This window comes from Macaca fascicularis, chromosome 13 (assembly GCF_037993035.2).
Source record: "Macaca fascicularis isolate 582-1 chromosome 13, T2T-MFA8v1.1".
In the NCBI taxonomy this organism is placed as follows: domain Eukaryota; kingdom Metazoa; phylum Chordata; class Mammalia; order Primates; family Cercopithecidae; genus Macaca; species Macaca fascicularis.
This window is the reverse complement of record NC_088387.1, coordinates 77,899,313-77,915,307: the sequence shown is the minus strand read 5'-3', so window position 1 is coordinate 77,915,307 and position 15,995 is coordinate 77,899,313. Positions and strand designations below refer to the sequence as shown.

The window sequence follows — 15,995 nt, the reverse complement described above, 5'->3', positions numbered from 1 at the left end:
TCATCCAACCACATTGGAAAACTGTCAGGAGTAGCTATTAAGTCTGAACTTTTGACTTAGCAATTTCATTCCTAGGTATTTACTTAATAGGGCATATATGTGGTGTACTAAAAGACATATGAATGATCATAGCAGTATCATTCATTATAGCCCCAAACTGGAAACAGTCCAAGTATTTATAGATGGATGGAATAGAAATTAATGTACTGTTACCCACTTAAATGCAAGCAAATCTCACATGAATAAAAGAAGTTGAACACAAAGTATCCATAATGCATTCCATTTTTTAATATATTTATTTTTTATCTTTTTAATGAATGTTTCATAAATGTGCATGTCATCCTTGCACAGGGACCATGCTACTCTTCTCTGTATGCATGATTCCGTTTATATAAAGTTTGTAAACAGGCAAATCTATGGTATTAAAAATCAAGAAGGTGATTTCCTTTGGGGAAGAAGGAGAGAATAGTTATTGGGAGGGGGCAGAAGGGGAGTTCTGGGGTGCCGGTCATGTCCAATTTCATGCCTTGTTAGTGGTTACATGGTATATACACTTTGTGATAATTCATTGAGCTTTATACACTTATGATTTGTGCACTTTTTGGTATCCATTTTATACTTCAATAGAAAAAAACAGTTTTTAAAGGGAAAACAAAAACCAGAACCACTGCTATAAGAAGACAAAGATGAAATATGAGTACAGAAACAACACTGGTTTTGATTCTGTGTTGTATCCTTGCTAGATTAATGACATTAAACTTGATCAGTGTCACTGATCACTTGATCATAGTTGACGTCGCTGAGCCTCAGTTTTCTTCACTTATGAAATAGGAATGATATCACAATACTTTGTTAGAGGACTATTGTGAAGGTCAAATGAGAGAATGTGTACAAATGCGCTTTGAAAACTAAAATATTTGTTTATGAGTAGGCATGCCAAAAAAAACCTATAACAAACATCACATATGATAATACATACATTAAATGACAAAAAATTCAAGGCCATTTTTCCTTCACAATTTGTTCTCTCAAGAAATCATCTATCCCAAGCAGAGTCTTTTTTTTTTTTTTTTTTTTTGAGACAGAATCTCTCTGTGTCACCTAGGCTGGAGTGCAGTGGCACTATCACGGCTTACTGCAACTTCCACCTCCTGAGCTTAAGTGATCCTCCCACCTCAGCCTTCCGAGTAGCTGGGACTGTAAGTGTGCACCACCATATCTGACTAATTTTTTATTTTTTTAGAGATAGGGTCTCCCAATCTTGCCTAGGCTGGTCTCGAACTTCTGGGCTCAAGCTATCCTGTCGCATTGGCTTTCCAAAGGGCCGGGATTACAGGCACGAGCCACCACACTCAGCCCTCACAGCTGCATTTTTAAAAAGAAAAGAACTAATCTAACACCCATCTAAGAATCAGGTAACAAAGGCCTCTCATACTATTTAATCCTCATGAGTCACCAACGGATGTACTGTATAGCCATGCAGATACGTGAGTCTACAGATAAATTTAGAAGCTTTTCATGGCCGTGAAATAGTGGCATTGCGATACAACTGACTTGTCTCAATGGACAAGTGCAGGAAGCCTTTTTCTTACTTTTAATCTGGATGTTTCAGTTACAACTATTTTGGTTGCAAATAACGGAAACCAACTCAAGCTAATTTAAGCAAAAAAGAATATGGAGATGTCTCACAAAACTCAAGGGTGTAAAGTAGTTGAGCTTCTGGAATCAGAAACTCTCAGCCTTGAAGAATCCAGGCAGAGCTGGCTCCTTTCTCTCAGCCCTGCTCCTTTAAGTCTCTGCTTTATTCTTCTCTCATAACTAACTGGCTCTCTCTCCTTCCCTGGGCACAGAATGGGGAAAGGTGGCCTGAAAGCTCTCTGAGTTGACAGCATTTCCTCTCAAAAGACCAGCTTAGCCTGATGGACATTTTCTTGGTCTCAAATCAAATTTCTCAGGAGAAAAAAAAAACCAGTTTGGCCTGACTTAGGAAGAGTGACCACTGTGGTCTGGTCAAATGACCAGACCTACAGTGTCATTTAGTACCAGTGTGTCTGTTGCAGACCCATCCCACTGGGCAGTGGGTACAATTCTCAGAGGAAGCGGGTTATGATCTGGAAATATACCCACAAAAGCTTTTTCTCCATATTTTAACTGTAGTAGTTGCATCGATCAAGTTGCCTGCCTTCTGTGTCTTTTCTGTACTTTGAGGGTTGTTTCCACAACTCTTAAAGCCTATCAGATGGCATAGGCCTTGCTATCCAGGTGACAGCTGATTGGGCCAGGGATTAATATGTAACCCATTATAGGCCAATTATATTTTGTCTGCCAGAAATTTGGAAATGGGATGTGAAGGCTGAGTCAGTTACCCATGGGTCTTGGGTATGGTAGAAAGTGGATGCTGGAGTAGCCATGCTGATACACATACAGAGGAGAGAAACCAGCCTCCATCTATGCGTGAGGCAGAAGCAGCTGGACAGAGAAATGGAGAGAAGAGAGACTATGTCAGCTTTTAGAAAAAGAGACTGGTTTCTGACCTCCCAGTTCCCAGCTGCAGAGCCATGCAGTCTTAATCACTAACCTGTAGTTGGGTTCTATGAAATCCTCCTGTCTGCTTATTATAGATGCCTATATAGCTAAACCAACTTAAGTAGATTTACGCTCACTGTAACCAGAGGATCTGAATGAATTTGAAAACATCAATGCCTAGTGAGAGTCCTTTCTTTATTTTTTAGATGGAGTCTCGCTCTATCACCCGGGCTGGTGTACAGTGATGCTATCTCGGCTCACTGCAACCTCCACCTCTCTGGTTCAAGCAATTCCTCTGCCTCAGCCTCTGGAGTAGCTGGGATTACAGGTGCATGCCACCATGTTCGGCTAATTTTTTTGTATTTTTAGCAGAGACGGGGGTTTACCATGTTGGCCAGACAGGTCTTGAACTCCTGACCTCAGGCAATCCACCTGCCTTCGCCTCCCAAAGTGCTGGGATTACAGGCATGAGCCACCGTGCCCAGCCTAGTGAGAGTCCTTTCTACCCCACACAGAAATGAAGTCATTTGCTTTGAGCTCTAGCCATAGTTGTACAAAAGCAATTGCTCTTTCTGGATTTTCCTATAAATAATCAAAAGATATGAATGGGTACCTACCATGTTTAGCATAAAAAGCCATAGCCGAAATATGATACATGGTCCTAGCCTCTGAGACTACAGTCTAGTTGAGAAGAGACTACGTAACATACCTAATACAATTAGAGACTAGCACAAAACAGTATATAATTGGCCGGGTGCGGTGGCTCAAGCCTGTAATCCCAGCACTTTGGGAGGCCGAGACGGGCGGATCACAAGGTCAGGAGATCGAGACCATCCTGGCTAACACGGCGAAACCCCGTCTCTACTAAAAACACAAAAAATTAGCCGGGTGAGGTGGCGGCGCCTGTGGTCCCAGCTACTCGGGAGGCTGAGGCAGGAGAATGGAGTGAACCCGGGAGGTGGAACTTGCAGCGAGCTGAGATCTGGCCACTGCACTCCAGCCTGGGCGACAGAGCAAGACTCCGTCTCAAAAAAAAAAAAAAAAAAAAAAAAAAAAAAACAGTATATAATTAAGTATAAAATTGCACAACATAAAAACATTACTACTGTAGCTCAGGAAATAGAGAGGAGATCCTGTAATCTGTTGTGATCAGCAAAGATGATAGAGGAGGGAGAGAGGGGACTATAGTGAGCAAACCAGCAGGATTGAAGAAGGTGGTTCAGGTTGTTAATTGGTAGAAAATGTGCTTTAAAATATTTCTCTTATGTCTGATTACTAGCTTCCAGTTGGTGTTGAGTTCTGTTGAAGTGCTGGGAAATTATGGGACACATTGCTTTAATTGAAGTTGTTCTTCTCTATAATCTTATAGCATTTTCTATCCAATATACTTTCACTCACTTCTGCTTGATATACAGAGATTAGGTTTCCTGGGGCCATTCAGCTATTTGTCCCCATTGAGAAAGTATTTTGCAATAAACATTAGCAATCATGTCTAATACCTTATGTTGGTTATTCTATATTGTCCTGAATGATGGTGATTAATAGCAAACAAACCATAATACAGTTGCCCAAATATGAACAAACGTGCATATTCATGTAGTAACTGAAATTCACAAAAGTGCTTAACTTTATAATATAATCACCCCACAGTAAGTAAATAAAAGTAACACTGCAAAGTTATTGTAAAAAAAAAAATTGTTTCAGTGGTTGTGTATAATTTTCTTTTTTTTTTTTTTTCTGAGATGGAGTCTCGCTCTGTCGCCCAGGCTGGAATGCAGTGGCCAGATCTCAGCTCACTGCAAGCTCTGTCTCCCGGGTTTACGCCATTCTCCTGCCTCAGCCTCCCGAGTAGCCGGGACTACAGGCGCCTGCCACCTCGCCCGGCAATTTTTTTTTTTTTTTGTATTTTTTAGTAGAGACGGGGTTTCACCGTGTTAGCCAGGATGGTCTCGATCTCCTGACCTCGTGATCTGCCCGTCTCGGCCTCCCAAAGTGCTGGGATTACAGGCTTGAGCCACCACGCCCGGCCTTGTATATAATCTTCTAAAGCACACAAAGAAATATGACCAGGAGAAAGTAACAAAAATATACATATTCTTTTATGACTTATGAAATTATTATAATTATAGAATTGACCTATACAATTATGAACAATGACCTTTATTTGGTCATTTGCTATAAATTGTATGAATTTGGTATTGACAAAATCACCAAAATAGTTGTCCTTTGTGGGTAGAGACAACTATGATAGAGTTTGAAAATTATACTCAGTTTATTGGGTTTTTTGTTTGTTTGTTTTTTGAGACAGACTCTTGTTCTGTTGCCCAGGCTGGAGTGTAGTGGGGCGATATCGGCTCACTGCAACCTCCGCCTCCCAGGTTCAAGTGATTCTCATGCCTTGGCCTCATGAGTAGCTGGGATTACAGGTGCGCACCACCATGCCCAGCTACTTTTTTGTAGTTTTAGTGGAGATGGGGTTTTGCCACGTTGGCCAGACTGGTTTCAAACCCCTGACCTGAGGTGATCCTCCTGCCTTGGCCTCCCTAAGTGCTGGGATTATAGACATGAGCCACCATGCCTGGCCAGAATTTTTTTTTTTTTTTTTGAATCAGGATTACGCTTTGTGATTTAGACTAGAGTGCAGTGGTGCAATCATAGCTCACTGTAACCAGACTCAAGCAATCCTGCTGCCTTAGTCTCCAGAGTGGCTGTGACCACAGGTGCACATCATCATAGTTGACTAATTTTTAAATATTTTGTAGAGACTGGGTCTTGTTATGTGTGGCCCAGGCTGCTGGTCTCGAACTCCTGGCCTCAAATGATCCCCCATCCTTGGCCTCCCAAAGGACTAGGATTACAGGCATGAGCCACTATGCCCAGCCTGAAAAGAATTATTCTTTTTCTTTTTTTTTTTTTGAGATGGAGTTTCACTCTTGTCGCCCAGGCTGGGGTGCAATGGCACAATCTCAGCTCACTGCAACCTCAGCCTCCCAGGTTCAAGCGATTCTCCTGCTTCAGCCTCCCCAGTAGCGGGGATTACAAGTGCCCGCTACCATCCCTGGCTAAGTTTTGTATTTTTTAGTAAAGATGGGGTTTCACCATGTTGGCCGGGCTAGTCTTGAACTCCTGACCTCAGGTGATCCACCCACCTTGGACTCCCAAAGTGCTGGGATTATAGGCGTGAGTCACTGCACCTGGCCAACAAGTATTCTTTTAATCTTTTTTTTTTTTTTTTTTTTTGAGACGGAGTCTTGCTCTGTCACCCAGGCTGGAGTGCGGTGGCGCAATCTCCACTCACTGCAAGCTCCACCTCCCGGGTTCACGCCATTCTCCTGCCTCAGCCTCCCGTGTGGCTGGGACTACAGGCGCCCGCCACCGCGCCCGGCTAATTTTTGTATTTTTAGTAGAGACGGGGTTTCACCGTGTTAGTCAGGATGGTCTCGATCTCCTGACCTCGTGATCCGCCCGTCTCAGCCTCCCAAAGTGCTGGGATCACAGGCATGAGCCACCGCGCCCGGCCTATTCTTTTAATCTTTAATGTCTTATTTTATCTTTCCACTTCAAAGATAATGAGGGCTATTTCAGGGCATAAGGCGGACAAATTTTTTTTTTTTTTTTTTTTTTTTTTTTTGGACACAGAGTCTCACTCTCGCCAGGCTGGAGTGCAGTGGTATGATCTCAGCTCACTGCAACCTCCGCCTCCCGGATTCAAGTGATTCTCCTGCCTCAGCCTCCTGAGTAGCTGGGACTACAGGCATTTGCCACCACGCCCAGCTAATTTTTGTATTTTTAGTAAGGATGGGGTTTCAGCATGTTGGCCAGGATGGTCTTGATCTCTTGACCTCATGATCTGCCCACCTTGGCCTCCCAAAATGCTGGGATTACAGGCGTGAGCCACCGCACCCAGCCTAGCTGGACTTTTTGGTTTTGCCACTAACAGTAATTGTGTTAGTGGAGAGAATGAAAAAGTTGGAAGGAAACATTGACAAAACTGGCTAGATATGGGGAATTATATAGGAGACTGAATGGGGAAACTGTTATGTCTTGACAGAGGTAATAAACTCGAGTGAGCTTTGGGAAGAAAAAATTTGGTTTGGGGTATATCAATCAGGATGCTTTCGGTTGAAAGTAACAGAAAATTCAACCAAAAACACCAGGCAAGTGGCTCACACCTGTAATCCCAGCACTTTGGGAGGCTGAGGTAGGCTGATCACTTGAGGTCAGGAGTTCAAGACCAGCCTGGCCAACATGGTGAAACTCATCTTTACTGATAATACAAAAATTAGCTAGGCATGGTCCCAGCTACTTGGGAGGCTGAGGCAGGAGAATTGCTTGAACCCAGGAGGCGGAGGTTGCAGTGATTGGAGATCGTGCTACTGCACTCCAGCCTGGGCAACACAGGGAGACCCTGTTTCAAAAAAAAAAAAAAAAAGAAAAGAAAAGAAAAGAAAATTCAACCAAAAGAGGCACATGTAATAAGGAAAATTATCACACTTAATGAGAAATTCAAGAGTAGAGTGGTTCCAAGGTTGTTTAATCCAATAGCTTGACAATATCATCAATGGTTAAGGTCCTTTCTACATTTTCATTCTTTCATGCATAGTGACTTGCTCTTTGTCCTCTAGTTTGGTCCCTTCATGGTCACAAGATGACTGTCATAGCTCCAGGTATCACATCCTTACAAAATAATAATAATATAACTAAAATTTGCATAGTACTTTTGATAAGCAAAAGACTGCTCTAAGTACTTTATATATATTAATTATTTTGGTCCTTATAGCAACCCTATGAGTTGGTTCTATTATCCCATTTTACAGATGAGGAAACTGAGGTACAAGGATATTAAATAATTTGCCCGGAGTCACTAGGTAGTGAGTGGCTTAACTGAGATACACTGCAGGAATCTGGGTCCAAGAAAGGAAGAGTGGGTATCTTTTCTCATAGTCCTCATTCTTATGAGGACTATGAGGAACTATTCAGGATCCTCCACTTCCAGCATATTTCCTATCAAGTGTCATTAGCCTGTGGGTATCTTTTCTCATAGTCCTCATTCTTATGAGGACTATGAGGAACTATTCAGGATCCTCCACTTCCAGCATATTTCCTATCAAGTGTCATTAGCCTGACTTGTCTCACTTGCACATTCCTAAACCAATCATCCAAAAGGGGGAATGATATTATCATAGATAGCTTAAACAGATTAAGATTAATCTCTGGGGCTGGGGAGAAACTCAGTCTCCCCCAAAGCATACCTCAGTTAAGTGAGGCTCTATAGCAGAATATAAGATCGAGTTGGGAGGCTGCCAGGAAGGCAACCAACAGGAGAGAAATGCCATGGGATGTTGAAATGGACAAATCCAGTAGGTAGCTGAGGACACATCAAGAGGATGGAGCTGGTGCTCCACATTTGGGGCTCAGATGCATTGAGGCAGTAGTTGAAGTCATGAGAATGGGACAAATTTCCAAGGAAGATGATATCAAAATCAGCAGGCTAAAAACTGAACCTTAAAAACATTGGTGGGAGGGATGGTTGAAGCAATAAAACAAAATGTTCATAATTGTTTAAGCTATGTGATCAGTACACAGGGCATATTATATAACACTACTGTCTCTAGTTTTGTGTGTGTCTGAAATTTGGAATAAAACGGTTTGAAAAAAACAAATTCAATCCCAGAGACTTTGCAAACTCTCTCTCAATATGAAGGAGCCCCCTGTCCTTGGTTCCTAACCTCCCAGTAGACTTGTAATTTAACCCTTGTATAAGGTTTGTATCTACCCTCATATTTTGGGAGAAGTTCTGGTCCCAGGCAGGGGAAGATAAGAAGCCCTAGTGTGCCCTCTTACTGGCTCATTTTCTAGCCGTTTTTACTGCTGGTTGGTTCTGGTAACTCAGCTGGGAGTCTCTTGCATCCTCTCCTGTAACCATCTCTAACTGGCCTCAGAGCCTGAACTTTTCAACCCTGATCTCCAATCTTCCTGTGCCCAGGTCCTGATAAGATACCCGCCTCCAGACCAGTTATAATTGCGAGGATCTCTGTTTACTTGCCAGAATTAGGCCTCTATGTAAAGGACATTAAATATGGGCCTTAATACTAAACCTTTTTTATTTTTGTTTTTTTATTTTTTTTTGAGACGGAGTCTTGCTCTATCACCAAGGCTGGAGCACAGTGGTGTGATCTCGGCTCACTGCAACCTCCACCTCCTAGGTTCAAGTGATTCTCCTGCTTCAGCCTCCTGAATAGCTGGGATTATAGGCACCTGCCACCACACCCAGCTAATTTTTTGTATTTTTAGTAGAGATGGGGTTTCACTATGTTGGCCAGGCTGGTCTCAAACTCCTGACCTCAGGTGATCCACCCGCCTTGGCCTCCCAAAGTGCTGGCCCAATAAGAAACCTTTTAAACTAATTGCACTGAAGTCTTGCATGACTCTTTCACCAAGAATTTTCCATTTGCAGGTTTCCTACAACTATATCCCTGCATGCTTGTTGAGTAATTGATTTGTGATTTTACTCCTATGTTCATCTCCTTGATGTCTGCTCCAGTCTGAATCTGCTGAGATTCTTAAGATCAGCACTGGAGCCCAGTTTCACTAGCAGGAGAAAAAGAGCTTTCAGACAAGTAAACAGGAAGAATTGCTGCAGATGTGGAAGGAACATAAGGGAAAAGTAGCGCAATGTTGCCTTTAGGTTTTTGAAGCGTGAGCAAACCACCATATTGCATGAGCAAATGGCAATGCTATGATAAAGCAAAAGATGAAGAGTTGGCAGAAAAGTATAGTTTATTGTTAAAAGAAAATAAAACATAACAAAGTGAATGAATAATGTAAATGAATTTGGGCATAAATGCTAAACTGCTTACACAAATGGCTGTTATTAGAGTTTTCCACAGCCAAGCATATTTAAACATTTAGTAGTGTTGCAGCATTTATAGTTGGGCTCCATGTGAATAGTTTTCCTGATACCACCCACTGTGTTATAATCATAATCTCAATCATCTCATGTGTATGACACTCACTTTAAAACACAAAGGAGGCTGGGCACGGTGGCTCAAGCCTGTAATCCCAGCACTTTGGGAGGCCGAGACGGGCGGATCACGAGGTCAGGAGATAGAGACCATCCTGGCTAACACGGTGAAACCCCGTCTTTACTAAAAAATATGAGAAACTAGCTGGGCAAGGTGGCGGGCGCCTGCAGTCCCAGCTACTCGGGAGGCTGAGGCAGGAGAATGGCGTAAACCCGGGAGGCGGAGCTTGCAGTGAGCCGAGATCGCGCCACTGTACTCCAGCCTGGACGACAGAGTGGGACTCCGTCTCAAAAAAACAAAAAACAAAAAACACAAAGGAGGCTCTGGTTCTGAGGAAGCCAGTTTTGGCCTCCTAGTCTGTGTGGATTGCATGTAAGATGGTGATAGCTTGATCAACTTCCTCTCTAAGGAGGAAGTAGGGTTGGAGGACAGGCTCAGGCTTGAGGTCCTAGCACTGAGAAAAGGAAAAATGTCCAGCAAACTACTTGAGATCCTCCAAATGCAATTCAAGAAATACTTATCAAGCATCTATTGTGTATGATTTACAACAAAAGAAACGATGCCCTTGCTGAATTGGAGGTTATGGTCCACAGCAGGGGTACTACCTCCTCCATGCCTTTTTTTAAGCAAAGGGTCCCTTTGGTGAATCCTGTAGATTTCTTCTCAGAATAACATTTAAAAACACATAAAGCTCATTAAGATTACAAAGGAAAACCAATTATAATTAAAGACAGTTATCAAACTATTAAGTACATTTGTGATATGCTTTTTTTTTTTTTGAGATGGAGTCTCACTCTGTCACCCAGGCTGGAGTGCAATGGCATGGTCTCGGCTCACTGCAACCTCCGCCTCCCAGGTTTAGGTGATTCTCCTGCCTCAGCCTCCTGAGCAGCTGGGACTAGAGGCACGTGCCACCACACCTGGCTAATTTTTGTATTTTTAGTAGAGATGGGGTTTTACTATGTTGGCCAGGCTGTCTCAAACTCCTGACCTCATGATATACCCACCTCAGCCTCCCAAAGTACTGGGATTACAGGCGTGAGCCACCATGCCCAGCCTATGCTTCTTTATTAATGCATGAAATAACAAGATCTAGTGATAAGTATAATAATCATAATAATTTCAAAAGAGTGGTGAGTGTAAATGACATCAAGAGAGACTGTGATGCTTGGTAAAGACTGGGAATCTCTGCCCTAAGCAACTTGTGACCTCGCAGTTCCCTAATTTTTTGGCCTCCCTTGCAGCTAAAGGTGATCATGTGATTTCCTCACCCAACTTTTTCTACATTACATTTAATATTGTTTTTATTTAAAGCTATATATTGGGGAGAGATTAGCATTAATAAGAGATTCTAAAGCTCTTCATGTGGCTGTGGAGAAAGATGTTATGATTCCCATTTTGCAGAACAAACCAAGGCTCAAAGAGCTTCATTACTAGCTCAAGTCACACAGCTAGTTAGTAGCAGAGCACATTATGATGGTACTCAGGGTTTATGACACATTATGTTTATGATGGTAAACACCAGTTTTCTTTTTTTTTTTGAGACGAAGTCCTGCTCTGTCACCCAGGCTGGAGTGCAGTGGCGCCATCTCAGCTCACTGCAAGCTCCACCTCCTGGGTTCACGCCATTCTCCTGCCTCAGCCTCCCGAGTAGCTGGGACCACAGGACTCCCACCACCGCACCCTGCTAATTTTTTGTATTTTTAGTAGAGACGGAGTTTCACCGTGTTAGCCAGGATGGTCTCGATGTCTTGACCTCGTGATCCACCCGCCTCGGCCTCTCAAAGTGCTGGGATTACAGGCGTGAGCCACGGCGCCCGGCCAACACCAGTTTTCAAAGTTGTAAATCTTGTTGGGTTTTCTTTAATGGTTTGGTGTTTTTTTGTTTGTTTGTTTGTTTGTTTGTTTGTTTTGAGACGGAGTCTCGCTCTGCCGCCCAGGCTGGAGTGCAGTGGCCAGATCTCGGCTCACTGCAAGCTCTGCCTCCCGGGTTCATGCCATTCTCCTGCCTCAGCCTCCTGAGTAGCTGGGACTACAGGCGCCCGCCACCTCGCCCGGCTAGTTTTTTGTATTTTTTAGTAGAGACGGGGTTTCACCGTGTCAGCCAGGATGGTCTCTATCTCCTGACCTCGTGATCCGCCCTTCTCGGCTTCCCAAAGTGCTGGGATTACAGGCTTGAGCCACCGCGCCTGGCCTGGTTTGGTGTTTTAAGCAAATAAAGCATACAACAAAGTTAACTTTCGTATCTGTTTTGGGGTGTCTCCATACTTTTTTTTTTTTTTTTATCTTAGTGATTGAAAGTGTGAATGATACGGAATTATCAGCCCACCTAAATGGCTGAGCTTTGTATTTGTTTTTGGGTCAACCAAGGGAAAGTGAGAAGGAAGTCAAGCAAGCCAAGAAACTGTTCTCATGCCTTTCTGTGGTTGCTTGTATTCACAGGACAAGGGTCCCTAAGTGTCTTCACTTTTTTATCCTTAGCATGGTTCCCATTTTAGAAGCTGAGGTCTCAGACTCCCTTCTGCTTGCATAAGGGGTGTCAGGCAATGAAGTGTGATTTAAGAAAAATTTTTTTTTTTTTTTTTTTTTTTTTTTGAGACGGAGTCTCGCTCTGTCGCCCAGGCTGGAATGCAGTGGCCAGATCTCAGCTCACTGCAAGCTCCGCCTCCCGGGTTCCCGCCATTCTCCTGCCTCAGCCTCCCGAGCAGCTGGGACCACAGGCGCCACCACCTCGCCCGGCTAATTTTTTGTGTTTTTAGTAGAGACGGGGTTTCGCCGTGTTAGCCAGGATGGTCTCGATCTCCTGACCTCGTGATCCGCCCTTCTCGGCCTCCCAAAGTGCTGGGATTACAGGCTTCAGCCACCGCATCCAGCCAGAGAAAAAATTTTTTATAAGTCACTTCAGTAATACTTCCTGCTGACTGTATAATCTCACGCTGATAATAAAGGGGACAGTGGAAAAGTGAGACATATATATGTTCTCCCAACATGCAAAAGTGAGGAAATGAATTTACTTTACATCTGCCTCCATTATCCTGTGCCAGAGGGTCTCAAACACTGATTCACATAAAAATCATCTGCAGGCTGGGCGCGGTGGCTCACGCCTGTAATACCAGCACTTTGAAAGGCTGAGGCGGGCGGATCACTTGAAGTCAGGAGTTCGTGACCAGCCTGGCCAACATGGTGAAACCCTGTCTCTACTAAAAATACAAAAATTAGCCAGGCGTGGTGGTTGGCGCCTGTAATCCCATCTACTCGGGAGGCTGAGGCAGGAGAATCGCTTGAAACTGGAAGGCGGAGGTTGCAGTGAACCGAGATTGCACCACTGCACTCCACCCTGGACATCAGAGTGAGACTCTGTCTCAAAAAAAAAAAAATAAAAAAATAATCTAGGGAGCTATTTTAAAATTCACCTTTCTGACCCTTGTCCCCAGAGTCTCTGATTTGTAGGCATGAGTGGACCTGGGAATCTCCATCCCAGAATCCCAGATGATTTGTAGGTTCAGTATCATTTGTGTCCAATTGATTTTATAGTAAAAGAAGGGTTGTTGATCTCGTCCGTTAGATATAGGATGCGCAGGGATAGGAGAGCAATTAAGACTAAAATGATCGCGAGCAAGACCAGTTCAAATGGTTTCTATTTCTTGAGCGTCTGTAATACTGGTGTTGGTTAGTTTTGTTGTGAGGGTTGAGGATAGGACATATAAGACTAGAAAGCTGATTAAGGATACAATTATAAAAGTGTGATCATGAAAAGCGATTAATTCCTCTATAATAGGGGATGTGGCATCTTGTAGACCTAGTTGAACTGGGTGAGCCATATAAGATATATAGGGTTTAACCTATGACTTAGCTTTGACAAAGCTATGAAATAATTTTTCTAATATCTCATTGAAAAAGTTATACAGGTTATAGCGTTGGCTTGAAACCAGTTTTAGGAGGTTCGATTCCTTCCTTTTTCGTCTAGTTTAATATAGGTTGGTTCTTCAAATGTGTGGTAGGGCAGAGGGCAACCATGCAGTCACTCCAGGTTAGTAGAAGGCTGCTCAATTAATAAGACTTTACATTTTGAGGCAAAGGCTTCTCAGGTTATATAGATTTTAATATTACCACTACTAGGGAGATGAAGGAGCCTATAGATGATAGAAGATTTCATGTAGTATAGGCATCAGGATAATCAGAATAGCGTCGGGGTATTCTGGATAGGCCAAGAAAGTGTTGTGGGAAGAAAGTTAAATTTACACCTACAAATATAATGGCAAAGTGAGCTTTGGTCTAGAGTATAGCCTGAAAATAAGGGGAATCAATGAATAAAACCCCCCATGATGGCGAATACAGCTCCTATTGACAGGACATAGTGAAAGTGGGCTACAACATAGTATGTGTCGTGTAGTATGTGTCACTATGCTGTAAGAAACACCAACTTGATGAGTAGGTTTTAAAAACCTGACTTGCAGAGGCAGAGCCGCCGCCCTGCCGCGACTTTCAGACTCCGACCATGGCCTAGCGCCGGTGGCAGTGGACGAGCGGCTGCTCCTGGAGGCCGGCGATGCGGGCCTGGTTCCTTGAGCCTTGCAGGGCCTCCGGGGCCGCGAGCCGGCTCACAGGCGGTAGGAATTTGTTTTGTCTCAGATACCCTATTTCAGTCTTGTGAGGCATTTAACATCTGCCTGTCCAAATGTATATAGTATATCACGGTGTTATCACACAACCCTGGACAGTAAAACACACAGTGGTGAGAAATATACAGATTACCGATCCTTTCAAACTCGGTTGGAGAGACTTGAAAGGTCTGTATGAGGACATTAGAAAGGAACTGCTCATATCAACAACAGAACTTAAGGAAATGTCGAGTACTACTCTGATGGAAAAGGAAAAGCCTTTAGACCAGTTATTGGGGTGCTAATAGCCCGAGCATGTAATATTCATCATAACAACTCCCGATCCGATGTCGTTTTCACAAGCAGATTGCTGAGAAGGTTCTAGGCGGCGTCTCTTAAAAAGCATTGCTTTCTGTTAATTTGACCTGTGCAAGCCAGCCAGCGGGCCATAGCCTTAATTGCAGAAATGATCCACACTGCTTCACGATGACGTTATTGACGATGCATGTTCTCGAAGAGGAAAACACAGTTAATAAGATCTGGGGTGAAAAGAAGATACTTTTTTTGGTTTTTTAAAATCTTTCTTACCGAATTACAAGCTTTTTGGAACGCGTTTGCTTTTCAGATTTGTCTCATTAAAAAGTAAAATGTGCTTGCTCAAAAAAACAAAACAAAACAAAAAAACCCGAATTGCAATTAAGTCTTTGTTTCTGCCGTCCTTACGACGACCTGGACAATTGTCCTATTACTAAATTTGCCCTTTTCCGTAAAACATTGACAGCCCCTAACCTGAATAGCACTCTGTTGGGTCTAAGCTTAAGTTGTCTGCCCAAACCAATTTACACCGAAGTAGGAATTAGGTTTAAGTTCTCTTTTAGGACATTCAGATTATATATCCTAAGGTATTACAATACCTCTATTACACTTCTGTTTCTCGTTTGGAGAATTAACGTGGCAGCATCGTCTAATTTGATACCTGGAGGAGTCATGTCCACTTTCCCCATTGGCCTGTCAAACCCGTATCATTCATTCTTGACTCATCCTGTGACTTTGTGAAGCCTTTCTTGGTAAACCTATCCACAAGGAAGACCCTTTATGTCATCACCAGCCCTTGTGCATGTTTCAATTATAGTACCTATCATCTTGTACTGTGATTGCCTAATTTATTTTTGCATCTCCAGCTCTACATACAGTACCTGGCAAACAGCAGGTGCTCAATAACTGCGAAATGAACGAGTCCATGTGAAGAGACTAGGCCGGGAGTTTTAAAAACCAATGTTGACTGTGAAACAAAATACGGAAATGTCAAGGGCTAGTGTAAAAATAATCTCTAATAGCACAATCCTCCTAAAGGGAACACCTGTCCCACTTTCTCACGTTGCTTTCCAGGCTCTTCCGACACCCCAATTTCCCGCCCACTCTTCTCCCTCCGGGGGACAGGTCAGGCAGGTATCCCAGCTCGGCGGCTCTGATAGGTCGGCGATGATTTCATTGTTAGGGAACATCCGGGCCTTTCCCCTCCCCGCAATACCTCCCCAGAGCCCGGCCTTCCCAGTTTCCCACTCCCGCGTGCGCCCCACCCGCGGCTGAAGCAAAACAACTGCCTCTCCCCTGCCCACTTCTTGTCCTCGTCTGAGCCATCCCTTCCCGTCTACGCCGAAGAGAGGCGTTTATTTCCTCCAATAGGGGCCTAGGAGGACTTTCTTAGCCAATCAGTAGCCAAGCCCTTGCAATTCCGGGTGGGACCAGGCGTCCACACCTATAGCTGGACTGCTCGTTGGTCCCTTATGGCGCTTGATTTACGCAAGGCTTAGAGGTCAAATACAAGGGGGCACGGTCCTCA

At 43.6% G+C, this 15,995-nt stretch overlaps 1 long non-coding RNA gene and 1 other non-coding gene across 2 annotated transcripts; both read right to left on the bottom strand.

Annotated features, from left to right (window-relative positions):
- Nucleotides 1-306: 306 nt before the first annotated feature.
- LOC123568481 (U6 spliceosomal RNA) lies at nt 307-413 on the bottom strand. The gene has a single exon (XR_006691856.1). It is a non-coding gene; the product is annotated as a U6 spliceosomal RNA (small nuclear RNA).
- A 13,219-nt stretch (nt 414-13,632) lies between these two features.
- On the bottom strand, nt 13,633-15,786 carry LOC135966838 (uncharacterized). Its single transcript, XR_010580467.1, has 2 exons — nt 15,129-15,786; nt 13,633-14,662 (listed from the first exon to the last, which is right to left on the bottom strand). It is a non-coding gene; the product is annotated as an uncharacterized lncRNA (long non-coding RNA).
- Nucleotides 15,787-15,995: the final 209 nt, after the last annotated feature.